The following is a 16822-nucleotide window of genomic DNA, read 5'->3' as shown; positions in this document are numbered from 1 at the left end:
TAAGACGGCCGAATCCGGACCGGTGATAGACTTCATATCGGGGGTCGTACACCGTTACGGCGTCCCCCACAGCATCATCACTGATAACGGCACGAACTTTACGGCTGACAAGGTCAAACTCTGGTGCAAAAACATGGGCATCAAGCTCGACTACGCTTCAGTCTATGACCCACAAACTAACGGTCAAGTCGAGCGAGCAAATGGTCTAATCATGAGCGGCATCAAACCCAGATTAGTGCGGCCCCTCAAGGAATCTCACACGCACTGGGTAGAGGAGCTCGACTCCGTACTCTGGGGGCTGCGGACCACGCTGAATCGCACCACCGGATTCACACCATTCTTTATGGTATATGGCGCAGAGGCAGTTCTGCCCTGCGACATAATTCATGACTCACCTCATGTGTGCATGTACGAAGAAAGAGAAGCCGAACTCGATCGGCAGGACAGTTTGGACGCCTTGGAGGAGGAGCGTGACATGGCAAAAGCCCGTTCCGTATTCTATCAACAGCAGGCTCGAAGATATCAAAGCAGAGAAGTATGGGCCAAAACTTACAATGTTGGCGAGTTAGTTCTACGCCTGCCGGACAAGAAAAAGGACAAACTCAAGCCCAAATTGGAAGGTCCCTTCATTATTGACCAAGTCCTGACTGGTGGAGTGTACCGTCTGCGAGATGCATCGGATAACCGACTCGAGCCGAACCCATGGAACACAGCCCGTCTCCGAAGATTCTACGCCTAGCGCCGGACTCTGTGTTTGTCTCCTTCCTCTATCTATTTTTTACACATTAGTTATATTATATTTCTCTCCTTCTCCTTCCCTTTCTCTTAAGCCTTTAAGGGCTCGTTCGTGCCTTGTTCGCACACAATTGACACGCTATCCGCGCTCATTATACCTGGGGGTTTCTTTAACAGAAGCTTGTTTATACGGGCCTCATGCCCAACACATGTGTCACACTTCCGCATGTACCTTTTATTCACCATTGTATGCATCGATATGACTTAAGTCTTGGCCAAGCTGGGTTGCCTGGCTCCTGTGCTTACCCCTACGTTTCCGATTGTTCGGCTAGGCGGTAAAGCGAGCACCTCTGTGATTGTTACTGCCGGGTCAGCCGGATGTGTACCTCAGACTGGGTGAAGCCGAAAGCTAGCGTTCTTAAGGGAATATTCAGTCGGTGAACTAAAGATGATTTCTCACTCGTTTATTTATCCGCCCCCAGATGCTTTTCTGCTTTTTTGCAGTCCGGACATGCACTTTAGGGCATGCCTCCTAGGGAAAGGAACCCCTAACGGAACTATTCTCCCTGGAAGATGTTTCTTACTAACCATGTAATATAACATAACTAGTTGGGCACTTGTCTGTTCAAGCACTAATGACCCCTATGCCTGGTCTCCATGCATGCCTCGGTTCTTACATAACTGAGAGGGTATTCGGACACACTCCGGACTATCCGGTCCCGAGGTTGAAGCGAAAAGGTCCGCCATGACAAACAATCTACAATCTGGCTAGAAGGCATTTTACATGTCATCTTAAATTACATAGTCAATTTGACTGGGTATATTCCTCTTCAATACCATCCAACAGGCTGTCTAGTTTACAGTCCTATTGGGAATATTTGGCGGCCAACTCTACCTGGCCGTACACTAAACTCACAGGGATCTCCTTCCCATCGGGCCCCACAGGTCCGACCTCGGCCATGTGGTTTGGGTCAGCCTTCGTGTACCGCGTCTTCACCATGGCCCAGGCCTCCCTGGTGCCTTGACGGCAGGCCGATATCTTCCATAATCAGAAGCGCCGCCGCGCTCCCTTCAGCTTCTCTGCAAGCTCTCCAAGGCCTTCGGGCATGGGGACGGATGGCCACAAGGCCTGGGCGACACCTTGCATTACCTGCCGAACTCGTTTGTGCAGTTGTGAGAGCTCGGGAAGAAGGTCACCCGTAGAACTCGGCATTTCCTCTGCAGGCTGACCTGTCAGCATACCTACAGACATAACTCTATCAATCGACTTCCTCGCCGAACTCTTTTTCGAAGTTCGTTCAAGCACTTACTAAAAATGCCGCGTCGAAGCCGCCGATTCTCCTTCACGGAGTCCGACAACTGAGCACGAACATCCTTTAGTTCCTCGCCTAGCTGGGTGTTGGCATCTTGGAGATTATTCTTCTCTTACCTCACCCTCGTAAGCACGCTCTCACCGGCCTTTAACCAGCGCAAGAGTTGTTGCTTGTCCGGATCCACTCCGGCGCCATCTGCAATGTTATTGTCAGATTTGCACACATGCCGCACTTCACAACATACTTACCTTTCAAAGCATATATTACCAAAGGGGGTCTCCTTGGCCTCCCCTGCCGCGGCTAGTGCGGCCTCATGTTGGGCTTTGCACTCTTCCAGCTCTTGGGACAGTTGGGTATTCTTTCCTGTAAGATTCTGCATAACAAATGATCCTTAAATCAGTTATTCTAACTGTTTCAAGTCTCGGGGGCTACTGACATATATAACCATCAAATTTTCTCACCCGTATGTCTTTTACACACTGCTCTGTGGCTCTGGCTAGACCATTTTGAGCGGCACGGAGGTACGCATCTCCCGTATTGAAGGCATCCAATGCCTCTTGGGAGAAACAAGCGTCACGAAGAATTGTCCGGCGACGCCTGTGGTTCATGGCACTCTCCACCTCGGAATTGGTGGAAAACAGCCCGTCTGCATCCTCTGTTGGAGGAGCGTCCGGTGCATGCCTCGTGTTCGCCTCCGCTTCCGGACGTGGCCTTGGAGCCTGGCTGGTGGAGGCGCGATTGGCAACCTCTCCGGATATAGTCCAGCGAGCGCTCTTTTTCCTGAAGAGAGCATGAGCGTTAGTATGCCTCGAGGGAGTAAAACCTGGGAATAAAATGGCATGCCAGACCGTTGCGCAGGCGTCTCAATCCGGAACGCACTTCTTTTCAGCCTGCTGGGTCTTGCTGCCCCTTGTTGGCTAGCCATCGCAGGCTCGGCCCTCCACCTCAAGGACTTCCCCTGCAAAAACGCCATTGGTATACGGTGATAAAAAATAAGCACGGATGTATCATCTTAAAATTACTGGGATTTTGGTCTCGGTTACTTGTGAGGTTGGAAGTAATCCGGGATAATCGGCCGTAATGGCCACTAAAGTGTTGTCCTTGCTCAATTGATGAAACACCCCCATCGATCAGCTCCACAGATAAGTCCGGTTCCTCTTGGGAGTCTGGGTCGAAGGACCGTTCCGGGTCCTCGTGTTGTGGAGGAGGGCTGTTTATCTCCTTTACAGCCTGGCGTAGCTCCTACGTTGAAATTGCTAGACTGAATACTTAACTATGGAATATGAAAGGATGGGCGAGTGAAAGTGTCCGCTTACCCAGCTTGGAGGATTGTACATAGAAAATCCGCCCCGTGGGTTGACACGGAGGAATTCCTCCTCTTCTCCCTTGTACAAAGCAGACAAGATCTTTATTAGAGCGGCAACCGATTCCGGCCCCTTACGGGCGCAGTCGTCCTCCCCATTGAAATCCCACATGGCGTGGCCTCTATACTGAAGCGGCTGCACCCCCTGCATAATGCATGTGGCCATGACCTCGATCATGGTCAGTCCGGAATGAGCTAACAACCTTATCCGGCTCATCAGGTAAAGGACATCCTTGTCATTTTCCTTCTGAGGGCTCCGTGGACGCCAGCTTAGGCGCTTCTTCAAAGGAGCATTATTGAACTCAGGGAGGCCGATCCGAACAGGGTCCGGCAGGGGGGCATCTTCTATATAAAACCATTCTGAAGGCCAGTCTTCGGACGCCTTCTTTGGGGTTCCGAATAGATATCCGGTCCCGGCGATGCGCCATAGTTCGGCTCCGCCCACTTGATATATCGACCCCTCCTGAGAATGGGGCACAAGGCAGAACAACTTCTTCCACAGCGCAAAATGAGCCTCGATGCCCAAAAACAGCTCGCAAAGGGCTACAAAGCCCGCAATATGCAATATGGAGGCAGGTGTAAGATTGTGCAACTGGAGGCCGTAGAACTCCAGGAGCCCCCGAAGAAACGGATGAATTGGAAATCCGAGCCCTCTTATCAAATAAGGGACAAGGCATACCCACTCTCCTTTGGAGGGATTGGGGATGCTCTCCGCTTGCTCTCCACCATTATAGGTGGCAAGCCCGGTTCGAACCGGGACCATGTAGGCTGGGGGGAGAAACCCCTTGGCTTGGAGCAGCACTAGCTCGCTGTGCGGGACAGAGCATCTCTCCCAATCTCCAGGCTGAGGGCTGGGGGGCGAGAGGAGGAGCTGCGTCGACTGGCCATGATGGAATGGATCTCTGTCGAATGCGCTCCGATGAATGCTCGCGAAGGGAAGATGGTGTGATTCAGATCTAAATCCCCGTCTCTTTTATAGGCAGCTCATTTGCGCAGCTAGGGGGGTAAATGAAAAAACACCCTGGCTTTTCGCATTCATTTGACACGTGGAAGATGGCCATTATTGGGCGCAGAAGCCAAGGAGCGCAACATTCACCAGAAGCCGGACACTATTCAACAGGTATGTGGAATTTGGAGAAGAACCCGCCTTGCAATGCCGAAGACAAATCTGCGCGCCGGACTCATCGTCATTGAAGCCTGGTTCGGGGGCTACTGAGGGATTCCCGGATTAGGGGGTGTTCGGATAGCCGGACTATAACCTTTGGCCGGACTCCTCGACTATGAAGATACAAGATTGAAGACTTCGTCCCGTGTCCGGATGGGACTTTCCTTGGCGTGGAAGGCAAGCTCGGCGATATGGATATGTAGATCTCCTCCCATTGTAACCGACTCTGTGTAACCCCGGCCCTCTCTGGTGTCTATATATACCGGAGGGTTTTAGTCCGTAGGATGAACAACAATCATACCATAGGCTAGCTTCTAGGGTTTAGCCTCTCTGATCTCGTGGTAGATCTACTCTTGTACTACCCATATCATAAATATTAATCAAGAAGGAGTAGGGTTTTACCTCCATCGAGAGGGCCTGAACCTGGGTAAAAACATCGTGTCCCTTGTCTCCTATTACCATCCGCCTAGACGCACAGTTCGGGACCCCCTACCCGAGATCCGCCGGTTTTGACACCGACAGCCCCCCCAAGCCCAATCCGAATTGGGAGGGGGGCCGGCCCCCCCTTTCCTTCCTCCCTCCTTCCTCTTCCTTCCCTCTCCCTCTCCAAATAGGAAAAGGAGGAGTCTTACTCCCGGTGGGAGTAGGACTTCCCCCTTGGGCGTGCCTCCTCCCCTTGGCCAGCCCTCTCCTCCCCTCCTTTATATAAGGAGGAGGGGGGCACCCCATAGACACAACAATTGATCATTGATCTCTTAGCCGTGTGCGGTTCCCCCCTCCACCATATTCCACCTCGGTAATATCATAGCAGTGCTTAGGCGAAGCCCTGCGTCGGTAGCATCATCAACATTGTCATCACGCCGTCGTGCTGACGAAAGTCTCCCACAAAGCTCTGCTGGATCGGAGTTTGTGGGACGTCATCGAGCTGAACGTGTGATGAACCCGGAGGTGCCGTACGTTCGGTACTTGGATCGGTCGGATCGTGAAGACGTACGACTACATTAACCGCGTTGTGCTAACGCTTCCGCTTTCGGTCTATGAGGGCACGTGGACACACTCTCCCCACTCGTTGCTATGCATCACCATGATCTTGTGTGTGCGTAGGATTTTTTTTCAAATTAGTATGTTCCCCAACAGAAAAGACCTAGTCGGAAGCGGCTTGTGACAGAAAATGGTGCACTCAATTTTATGGGACAAGAAGTGCCAAATGTGGCAACCAAGGTTGCTAGGATGGTGTTGATGATTGAGAATAGTGTAGCAAGCACTAAAGGACAATGAGCATTGTCCACCCTGGTAAAGTACCTCATGTCAAGAGGAGTAAGAAAGGCAATGGATAAGAGAGGGGTGATTATGATATGATTATTGAGGTGGACTCCCAAGTGGAGGACCACCAAGATCAATGAGGGCTCTCTATTGGAATTGTCGTGGGATTCATGATCCCTCTATGGTTAGAGAGCTCCACAAGCTCACCAGGGAATGTGCACCATCGTTGGTATGTCTAGTGAGAACATAGTTGAAAAAGCAGAGAGTGGAAGTTTGCTACTTATGAGTTGCGTTGGGATTTTTCCCGAAGAGGAGGGGAGATGTAGTATAGTGAAATAAGTATTTCCCTTAGTGAGAACCAAGGTTTATATAACCAATACGAGAATCATGCAAAGCCTCGTGAACAGCACATGCACACACAAAAGAAAATACTTGGACCCAACACGGGCAAGACGGTTGTCAATCCCCTTGAACTCGTTACTTGCAAGGACTAAATTTTGTATAGGTAGATAGGTAAATTGTGAAACAAAATAAAATTAAATAAATTGCAGCAAAGTAATTTTGGATTTTATAATATGATAAAGGTAAACCTGGGGGGCCATAGTTTTCACTAGAGGCTTCTCTCTCGAACACATAGCATATGGTGGGTAAACAAATTACTTTTGGGCAACTAATAGAAAAGCGCATAGTTATGACGTATTCACTGTAATGATCATGTATATAGGCATCATGTCTGAGACAAGTAGACCTACTCCCGCCTGCACCTACTACTATTACTCCACCAATTGACTGCTATCCATCATGTATTTTTGGTATTAAGTTCATGATAAACAGAGTAACACCTTAAGTAAGGATATGATGTAGACAAAGTAAACCCAATCAATATGAATTAACCCCGTTGAAAGAGCATGGTGCCCCCCAATGTTTGGTTTTGATTATTAATGACAATCTCTATGGACTAATGGTTGTCTTGAGTTATATTTGAAGGGTTTGTCCATAGGCTTTTCTTGAAGTCTATTTGTTGGTTCCAAGGAGTTTATTTGTTAACCAAGGTTATATTCAAGAAATTATCCAAAGATTGGTCATATAGAAGACATAATTCAAGGTTGATCAAGACTAAGTCAAAGAGTGAATCAAGTTGATTAACACAAAAAGCGTACAAGATGTACCGAGAGGGACCATGTGATCCCATGGTATGTTAAGCATTGTCCATTAAGCTTTGTGTACTGACCCATGCTCTACTGAGAGTTCTTTGTGGGGTTAGATTGCGGTGTGCAAGTTCAAGTGGAACATCACGAAGATATCATGCTTGTAGCTCGTCATCCATTGTGGTGACAATAGACTTGTGAGATGTGCCAAAGAGCGGCTCACCCATAGTGGAGTATGGGGGAGCAATAAACTAGTCTCCATCGAGCCAAAGCAATCAAGAAAGGTGGTCCAATATGAGGAAGTCAAGATCGTCATCATCTAGCTCAAGTGGACTATGTGCATGGCAAATATTTGCCCTTGATAGGTTTTCTATTTCACTAGTCTCATGGTGGTTGTTGGGAGACCGGGTTATAGGATCGATTGTCGTACTATCTAGGGGTCTCTCAAGTAAGTAGCTTGATCATATCGTTCATAGAGAGCTCCAACCATTGCATCCTTTCATCATCCTTCTTGGTTCTTATTCATTTTTTCTATGTGAGTTTTTGAGCTTGTGGTCTTCTTCCTGACAAGCTCGAGTTCATCAAAAACGGATTCTGTATGCATCTTCTATGATGTTTTTGATGATGGAGTTTTTGTCGGTTCTTCACCGATGGAGGTTTCACACCTCTATATCATTAGGCATTTTTCTATTGCCACTTCTTATTACAAAGAAAACATCCTTCCAAACATGAGTGAAAGAGCATGGTGTTATGGTCAGACATATCTCTGACAAGCTTTCTTATATGCACCAAAGAAAGCATCCTTCCAAACACGAGTGAAACAGCATGGTGCCTCATGTTTGATTTTGATAATTGATGGCAATCCCTATGGACTAATGGTTGACTTAAGTTACATTTGAACGGTTTGTCCATAGGCTTTGCTTGAAGATCATTTGTTGGTTTCAAGGCTATAAGTATAAGATTATGTGTTGACCATGGTGGTATTCAAGGATGTATCCAAAGATTGGTCATGTGAGACTTGAGCTTATTGCAAGCATGCCTTGAAGAAGAAGATTGTGTGAAGATTTATGTTTACCTTCGAGACATCATTTTTATGAAGAGAGAAGATAACACACAAAACGTATAAAATGTACCGAGTGGTATCAAGTGATCTTATGGTATGGTAAGTGTCAAATATGTTTTGTGTACTAACCCATGATCCATGTGAGTTTTCCTTGTTGGGTTAGGTATGTTTCCATGGGCATGCATCAAAAGGAAGATATCATATAAACCATGGAGGATGACATCAAGTGGTGATCGTGTTGGGGAATGTAGCATGCAATTTCAAAAAAAATCCTACGCTCACGCAAGATCTATCTAGGAGATGCATAGCAACGAGAGGGGGAGAGTGTGTATTACCGAGAGGGCCCAGAGATACCTCTCTAATACTCGGAGAGACAAATCCTAATCTTGATCTATGCCAATCCAACAAACACCTTCAGAGATACCTGTAGAGCATCTTTATAATCACCCAGTTACGTTGTGACTTTTGATAGCACATAAGGCATTCCTCCGGTATCCGGGAGTTGCATAATCTTATAGTCGGAGGAATATGTGTTTGACATGAAGAAAGCAATAGCAATAAAACTGAACGATCATTAAGCGAAGCTAACAATGGGTCTTGTCCATCACATCATTCTCCTAATGATGTGATACCGTTTATCAAATGACAACACATGTCTATGGTTAGGAGACTTAACCATCTTTGATCAACGAGCTAGTCTAGTAGAGGCTTACTAGGGACACAGTGTTTTGTCTATGTACCCACAAATGTATCAAGTTTCCGGTTAATATAATTATTGCATGAACAATAAACATTTATCACGATATAACAAAATATAAAATAACAACTTTATTATTTCCTCTAGGGCATATTTCCTTCAGATCGTCATCAAGATTGCGATGTGCAAGTTCAAGTGGAGCATCATGAAGAGATCATGCTTGAAGCTTGCCTTTTGTTATGGTGACAATGGACTTGTGAAGATGCGCCGAAGAGTGGGCTCACCCATAATGGAGTATGGGGAGCAATCTACTAGTCTTCATCGAGCCTGCGCAATCAAGAAAGGTGATCCCACTTGGGGAGTACAAGATCGTATCATCTAGCTCAAGTGGACTATGCGTAACAAAGGTTTGTCCTTAATAGGATTTCTATTTTAACAGTCGCATGGTGTGTGTTTGGAGACCGAGTTATAGGATCGTTTGTTGTACTATCAAGGGGGGCTCTCGAGTGAGTAGCTTGATCGTATCATTCTTAGAAAGCTCAAACCTTTGCATACTTGGCATCATAGTTCTTGGTTCTTATTTGGCTTTTCTCTATGTGAGGTTGTTTGTCTTATTGTCAAACTCAAGCTCATTAAAAATGGAGTTCACATGTATCTAGCTTCTTTGAGTTTTTGAAGTTGGAGAGTTTGTCGGTTCATACTTGGGGAAGGTCCTCTTGGTTATCCTTTTTGCATTTCTTCTCCATTGCTAGTTCTTAATATATCTCATCGCTGTTGGATAGTACTTGTTGTCCTCTATCCAACAAGTTTGAGTTTGCTGTATTCGGAGCTCATTTGTAGAAGTTATGATAGTTATGGTCTTCTTGCATCCAACTGTTTTGCTTGAGCTATTTTGAAGCTCTCTAGCGGTAGTACCGCCCTGGGTAGCGGTAGTACTGCTTGCACGGTACATCCGCGGCCCAATGCCGTGTGCACTACCACTTGTTTTTGGGCTACTGGACTATTTTTTGCTTCATCCGCAGTCAAGCGGCAGTAGGGCGGTAGTACCGCTTGTGCGATACCTCGCCTCTACCACCGCTCCACTACTATTACCCTTGTTGCAAGCCAGAATATTTAGCGGTGGTACCGCTCCTGCTGCTACTTCCACTTATTTTTTAGCCTCTGGACTCGTTTGCCTCTCTGCGGTAATAGGATGGCAGTAAGGCGCTTTGGTACTGCCGCCGTATTCTGCCCTACCTCCGTTGCTCCCGTGTGTACTACTAACTCAGTGGTATTACCCGTTGGGGTGAGCGGTAGTGCTGCTCCGGCGTCATTGCCGCCTGGGGGTACTTTGCCTTTGCACTATACTCCGAGATCTTTCGCCCAAGTGGTATACCGCTCCCTGGAGCGGTAGTACCGCTTGTGTGCGTCCAGTACATTGGGTATTCCCCTTCCCGACGCCCTCCGTGTACCGGGGGTAACCCTAGGACTAGTCCGGGCAGCAGCGTCGTCATCGTCGCGTTCCTTCCCAAAGGTGTTGCTTGGTATGCGGCAGTCTGAATGTCGGTGGAAACGACACCTATGGGATCAAAAAGGGATCCCTACTCCGGTTGCGGGGCGCGGGGTTGAGAGGAGAGCAGGATCGGTGGCCAATTCAGAGCACACGGGTCGTTTACCCAGGTTTGGGCCGTGCCATGCGTAATACCCTACTCCTGCCTAGAATATCTATTTGAGTGTTTTTGCTATTCTTGAGCTAGCTACCATGAGCATAACTTGTCCAAAGATCCAAATCCTTCTCCTGGATCCTTGGCCCTCCTTTTATAGGCAAGGGGATCGCCACAGTGGCAAACAGGAGGTGGCATCGGGGTACTGTGGTTAAGTCTATCGCTAACCATATGGGACAAGGCGCATTAAATGCGAACCCTCGTCCCATCCGTTGCCGCTCCACCCTGCTTCGACACGCGTCCGAGCCAGCGGGGCGCGTGGTGCCATGTAGGCTGGCAGGCAGCTGAGGTGGCGCGGTGGAGAAGCCTTCACGAAGATTTGCATGCCACCACGTAGGCATGCGCTGAGTTGGCTTGGAAGCTTCCTGTTGACACGCAGGTGCCTGCCTAGCTGGTGGGCCGGCAGCTGCATGGGAGCGGTGGTGGAAACTTGGCGGGCGTGGGCCTGGCCGTAGATGTCACAAACATCCCCGACAAGGGCCTTGCCGGGGCCCCGGCAAGGGTCCCCGACAAGGGTCTTGCTGCGGCGCCGTAATCGTCCCCAGCAAGGATGGTGCCGGAGGTCTTGTGTGCTTTCTTGGCAAGGATCTTGCCGAGGTTCGTCCCCTTCTATTCCTCCTCTGATTTGGAGTGTCTCTTGTCTTCACAAAGATCTGCATGCCACCATAGAAGCGCCTCCCGAGACCTGGTCCTGATGAGGTTGGAGACCTTGGGCTCAAGGGCGACGCGTTCTGTTGGCGGGGGTTTGGGCAAGTTGCTCCGGCAAGGCTCGTGCCGGGGCCGCGGAGGTTGCCCCGGCAAGGCTCTTGCCGGGGAGAACCATCTTGCCCTCTTGGTCTTCTGGTCTTGGCGCTATGTTTGGCTGTTCTGTGGCTTTAACCCCTTCCCCTTGCCCTGCTTAGTGCGGTTGTGGCCGCGCGGCTCCGACTGCCTGTGCACTTAGTAATGGGTACAAAGTAGTGCCCCTACTTTAGTACACCGACAGGAGCCCCCGAGCCTGGGCCACACATAAGCGCGGCGCATTTGTTGGGCTAGGCCCAAAAATGGTGCGCGGGCAGGCGGGGCGGTTTTTACCGTGGTGTCTTTTTCGTCCGTTGCGCTTCCCCACGACCCGCATTGAGTGCGTGACGTGGGGGTCGTGCGTGACGTGGGGGGCATGCGCGGGGCGGTTGCTGCAGGTGATACGTCTCTGTTGTATCTATAATTTTTTATTGTTCCATCCCAATATTCTACAACTTTCATATACTTTTGCCAACTTTTTATACTATTTTTTGGGACTAACATATTGATCCAGTGCCCAGTGCCAGTTCCTGTCTGTTGCATGTTTTATGTTTCGCAGAGACCTCATATCAAACGGAGCCCAAACGGGATAAAAACAGACGGAGAATTATTTTGGAACATTTGTGATTTTTGGGAGGTAAAATCAACGCGAGACGGTGCCCGAGGTGGCCACGAGATAGGGGCCCACGCCCACTCTAGGTGGGCGTGCCCCCACCCTCCTGGTCCCCTCGTAAGGCGGTTGATTCCCTTCTTTGGCCGCAAGAAAGCTAATTTTTTGAAAAAGATCTGGGCGAAGGTTTCAGTCCAATCGGAGTTACAGATCTCCGGATATAAAATAAACGGTGAAGGGGCAGAATCGGGAATGCAGAAATAGAGAGAGACAGAGAGACAGATCCAATCTCGGAGGGGCTCTCTCCCCTCCCACAGCATGGGATCCAAGGACCAGAGGGGAAACCCTTCTCCCATCATCATCACCGCGATCTTCACCAACACTTCCATCATCTTCACCAACATCTCCATCACCTTCCTCCTTCTATCTACAACGGTCCACTCTCCCGCAACCCGCTGTACCCTCTACTTGAACATGGTGCTTTATGCTTCATATTATTATCCAATGATGTGTTGCCATCCTATGATGTCTGAGTAGATTTTCGTTGTCCTATCGGTGATTGATGAATTGCTATGATTGGTTTGAGTTGCATGTTTTATTATTGGTGCTCTCCTATAGTGCTCTCCATGTCGCGCAAGCGTGAGGGATCCCTGCTGTAAGGTTTGCAATATATTCATGATTTTCTTATGGTGGGTGGCGTGAGTGACAGAAGCACAGACCCGTGTAAGTAGGTTGTTTGCGTATGGGATAAAGGGGACTTGATGCTTTAATGCTATGGTTGGGTTTTACCTTAATGATCTTTAGTAGTTGAGAATGCTTGCTAGAGTTCCAATCATAAGTGCATATGATCCAAGAAGAGAAAGTGTGTTAGCTTACGCCTCTCCCTCAAATAGAATTTCAATAGTGATTATCGGTCTAGTAACATAGTCAATTGCTTAGGGACAATTTCATAACTCCTACCACCACTTTTCCACACTCGCTATATTTACTTTATTGCTTCTTTATCTAAACAGACCCTAGTTTATATTTACGTGTTCTTTATTATCTTGCAAACCTATCCTATCACACCTACAAGTACTTCTAGTTTCATACTTGTTCTAGGTAAAGCAAACACTAAGCATGCGTAGAGTCGTATCAGTGGCAGATAGGACTTGAGAGAATATTTGTTCTACCTTTAGCTCCTCGTTGGGTTCAACACTATTACTTATCGAAAGAGGCTATAATTATCCCCTACACTTGTGGGTTATCAAGACCTTTTTCTGGCGCCGTTGTCGGGGAGTCATAGCGTGGGGTGAATATTCTCATGTGTGCTTGTTTGCTTTATCACTAAGTAATTTTTATTTGCTGTTCTAAGTTGTTCTCTATCTTTAGTTATGGATATGGAACATGAAATACCAAAAAAATTAGGTGTAGATGCTACTCATGGAGATGGGGAACCTCCTAAAACCCTCGATGCTCGTTATGTGAAAGACATTATGTACTACTTTAATAATCCCGAGAAAACCCCATTCAATTATGTTATGGGAGTAACGTTGGATCAACGTGAATACTTTAGGGATTATTGCTTGACACAAAAGGGAAACTATTATTGGATCAAATTAATATGTTGTGTTGGTATGCCCGGGATCTATGCTTGAGATATGATATTACTTGTTGCTCTAGGATGAAGGCTCCACACCTTCCCTTTTCATGCAAATTTAATGACAATGAAACCTTATCTTCTTATGCTAATGGTATCTATGATTACTATGATGTGGAACAAATAAAAGAATTTGTTGCTTTTATGGGTGCTTATGAGATTGAATCTATGTTTAAAGCATTTGACGATTTTGATGATTTAGTTTATAGACCAGAAAATTTTGCTATACTTAGATATTGCTATGAAAATTATGAATATAATTACAATATTGATGCATTTATTGATAAAGTCTCCGCTGTCCAAGAAGAGACTAATATTTTGCAGGAAGCTATGGAAGAAGAAATTGATGAAACTATGAGCTCATTGGATCAAACAGATGATGAGGAGAGCGAAGAACAAAAGGAGGAAGAGCGGATTGATCACCCGTGCCCACCTTCTAATGAGAGTAACTCTTCAACTCATACATTGTTTAATTCCCCTTCGTGTTTACCGAAGGATGATTGCTATGATGATTGCTATGATCCCGTTGATTCTCTTGAAATATCCCTTTTTGATGATGCTTGCTATGCTTTTGGCCAAGATGCTAATATGAATTATGCTTATGGAGATGAACTTGCTATAGTTCCTTATGTTAAACATGAAATTTTTGCTATTGCACCCACGCATGATAGTCCTATTATCCTTTTGAATTCTCCCGACTACACTATATCGGAGAAGTTTGTGCTTATTAAGGATTATATTGATGGGTTCCCTCTTACTGTTGCACATGATGATTTTGATGAATGTAATATGCATGTGGTTGCTGCTCCTACTTGCAATTATTACGAGAGAGGAACTACATCTCCACCTCTCTATGTTTCCAATATGATAGAATTGCAAGAAACTATTCATACCATGCATTGGCCTTTACTTGGTGTGCATGAATTGTTCTTTGATGACATGCCGATGCATAGGAAGAGGGTTAGACTTTGTTGTTGCATGATATATGTTACTTTCTGCTCACTACTAAATTACAAATCATTGTTAATTAAAATTGGCTTTGATATACCTTGGGATCCGGGTGGATCCACTACTTGAGCACTATATGCCTAGCTTAATGGCTTTAAAAAAGCGCTGCCAAGGAGACAACCCAGAAGTTTTAGAGAGTCATTTATTTATGTTGAGTGCTTTTATGTAGTTTAAAAACAAAAAATAAATAAAGAGGGGAACCTAAAAACTTTTCAAAAAGGAAAGTGAAAGTGAGAAAGACAAGCATTGTTGAAGTGGGAGCTAGCCTTGAACTTTGTTCATGCTCACGGAAACTTTGTGAATCTTGATTACAGAAACTTTTCATAAAAAATAATTATCCCCTTATATAATTCCATTGTATTATAAAAATAATGTGACAAGGTTTGCCTTTAGGATGTTTACAATGCTTGTTGGTTTGTACGGTGCAGGACAGAAACTTTGGCTGTAGTGCTCGATTTTACATTTTTACCTGGAACGTCAAAAGGTTCTGATTCTTTTTGCAGTGTCTTTCTGTACAACTTTTTTATTTTTCCTAATTTTGGTAGAATTTATGGGGTACCAGAAGTATGGTGAATGTTCAGATTTCTACAGAATGTTCTGTTTTTTGACAGATTCTGTTTTTGATGTATAGTTTGCTTGTTTTGATGAATCTATCAATTTATATCAGTGGATTAAGCCATGGAAAAGCTATATTACAGTAGACAAAATGCAAAAACAAAATATGAATTTGTTTGCAACAGTACTTAGAGTAGTGATTTGCTTTATTATACTAATGGATCTTACCGAGTTTTCTGTTGAAGTTTTGTGTGGATGAAGTGTCTAATCGAGGATGTCTCGATATGAGGAAAAGGAAGAGAGGCAAGAGATCAAGCTTGGGGATGCCTTCTACCTTTAGCTCCTCGTTGGGTTCAACACTCTTACTTATCGAAACAGGCTACAATTATCCCCTACACTTGTGGGTTATCAGCAGGCATGCGTCATGTCGCAATAAATGGTAAAGAGGCGGCCCGCGTCTTCCCCATAAAAAGGAATAACCGCGGGCGGCTCATTTACCCTCTGCTCTTCCCCCAATCTTAGCACCACCGTCCTCGTATTCTTCTTCCTCAAGCTCCTGCTCGCCGCCACCGCTCCCCCACTGCCCTCGGCCCCTTGCTCCCCCCAGCCGCCATGGCGCCTAAATCTGGCAAGGGCAATGGTGCAGCCAAGGACACGAAGGAGAAGGAGATGCCGGAGAGCGAGGCTGTGGTGCGGCAGGCGCAGTCCGCCTACTTTGTCCCGTCGTCGGTCGATGCCCTCGAGCTCAGGGACTACTTCAAGCCCTTGTGGGGGGCGGCAATGTCGGTGCATCCCGCACACGCGCCCTCCCAGCAGATTGCAACAAGGGCGGCCAGGAACGGTACCTATTCTTTGTTGACTTCTTCTACTGCGGGCTCTGCCCCCCCTTTTTCCGACTTCTTCATCGCTATTATGAACACTTTTGGCTTCCACCTACTGGACCTTATGCCGAATGCGGTGGCGTATTTGGCGTGCTTCACCCATCTCTGTGAGGGCTTCGCCGGAGTGGTGTCCAGTACGACGCTTTTCCGTCACTATTTCTCCCCCCGCATCCAACCCGGGGGCGCCCTTTTTGGAATCATCGCCTGGATCCCGAGGATCCAGGAAAAAGGCGCATGCCTGGATGGTTCCACGAAGGAGAGGTGGGAAGAATGGCGGGGCCGATGGTGCTGGATCGTGGAGGAGGACCCACCGGAGTTCTGCCGGAGAATTCATCAGGAGCCGCTGCTCCACGGTGCAGACTGGAGCGACCTCGACCCCAACGACAAGAAGTTCTCGATCACCACCACCAGGATCCATCGCCTGACCGAGGCCAGGCTCACCCTGGAGATGATCGCGGCAGATTTCATCCACCATCGAATTGCTCCGCTGCACAACAAGGGGAGGCCGGCCTGTGACGACATCATGAGGCTCCGCACCGGCCTACTGAACAACCTCATGGTGCTGGGGTACTCCTGGTACTGCTGGAGGCTCTTCCAGCTCGACGTGTTCGCCGACGGCAAGGTGGAGAGGACCGGTAGGGCAGCGAAGTCTGGCAAGGTCATCAAAGGGCCCTTGTTCGGGCTGCCGCCGGGTGTGGTCCCGCTGAGCAACAACACCCGTCAGGCCGAAATCCTCGCCATGATGCTGGTCTTCAACACGCATGGCCTTGACCCAAATTGGGTCGAGCCCCCGACACACCAGGTGAAGGATTTCTTTGACAACCTCGTCGAAGAATTTGCTCACGATGAGCCAATGCTCATCAAGGACACCACCCAGGAGGAGCTGAACTACATCGCCG

This window comes from Triticum aestivum, chromosome 1B (assembly GCF_018294505.1).
Source record: "Triticum aestivum cultivar Chinese Spring chromosome 1B, IWGSC CS RefSeq v2.1, whole genome shotgun sequence".
Lineage (NCBI taxonomy): Eukaryota > Viridiplantae > Streptophyta > Magnoliopsida > Poales > Poaceae > Triticum > Triticum aestivum.
This window is presented reverse-complemented; position numbering follows the sequence as displayed.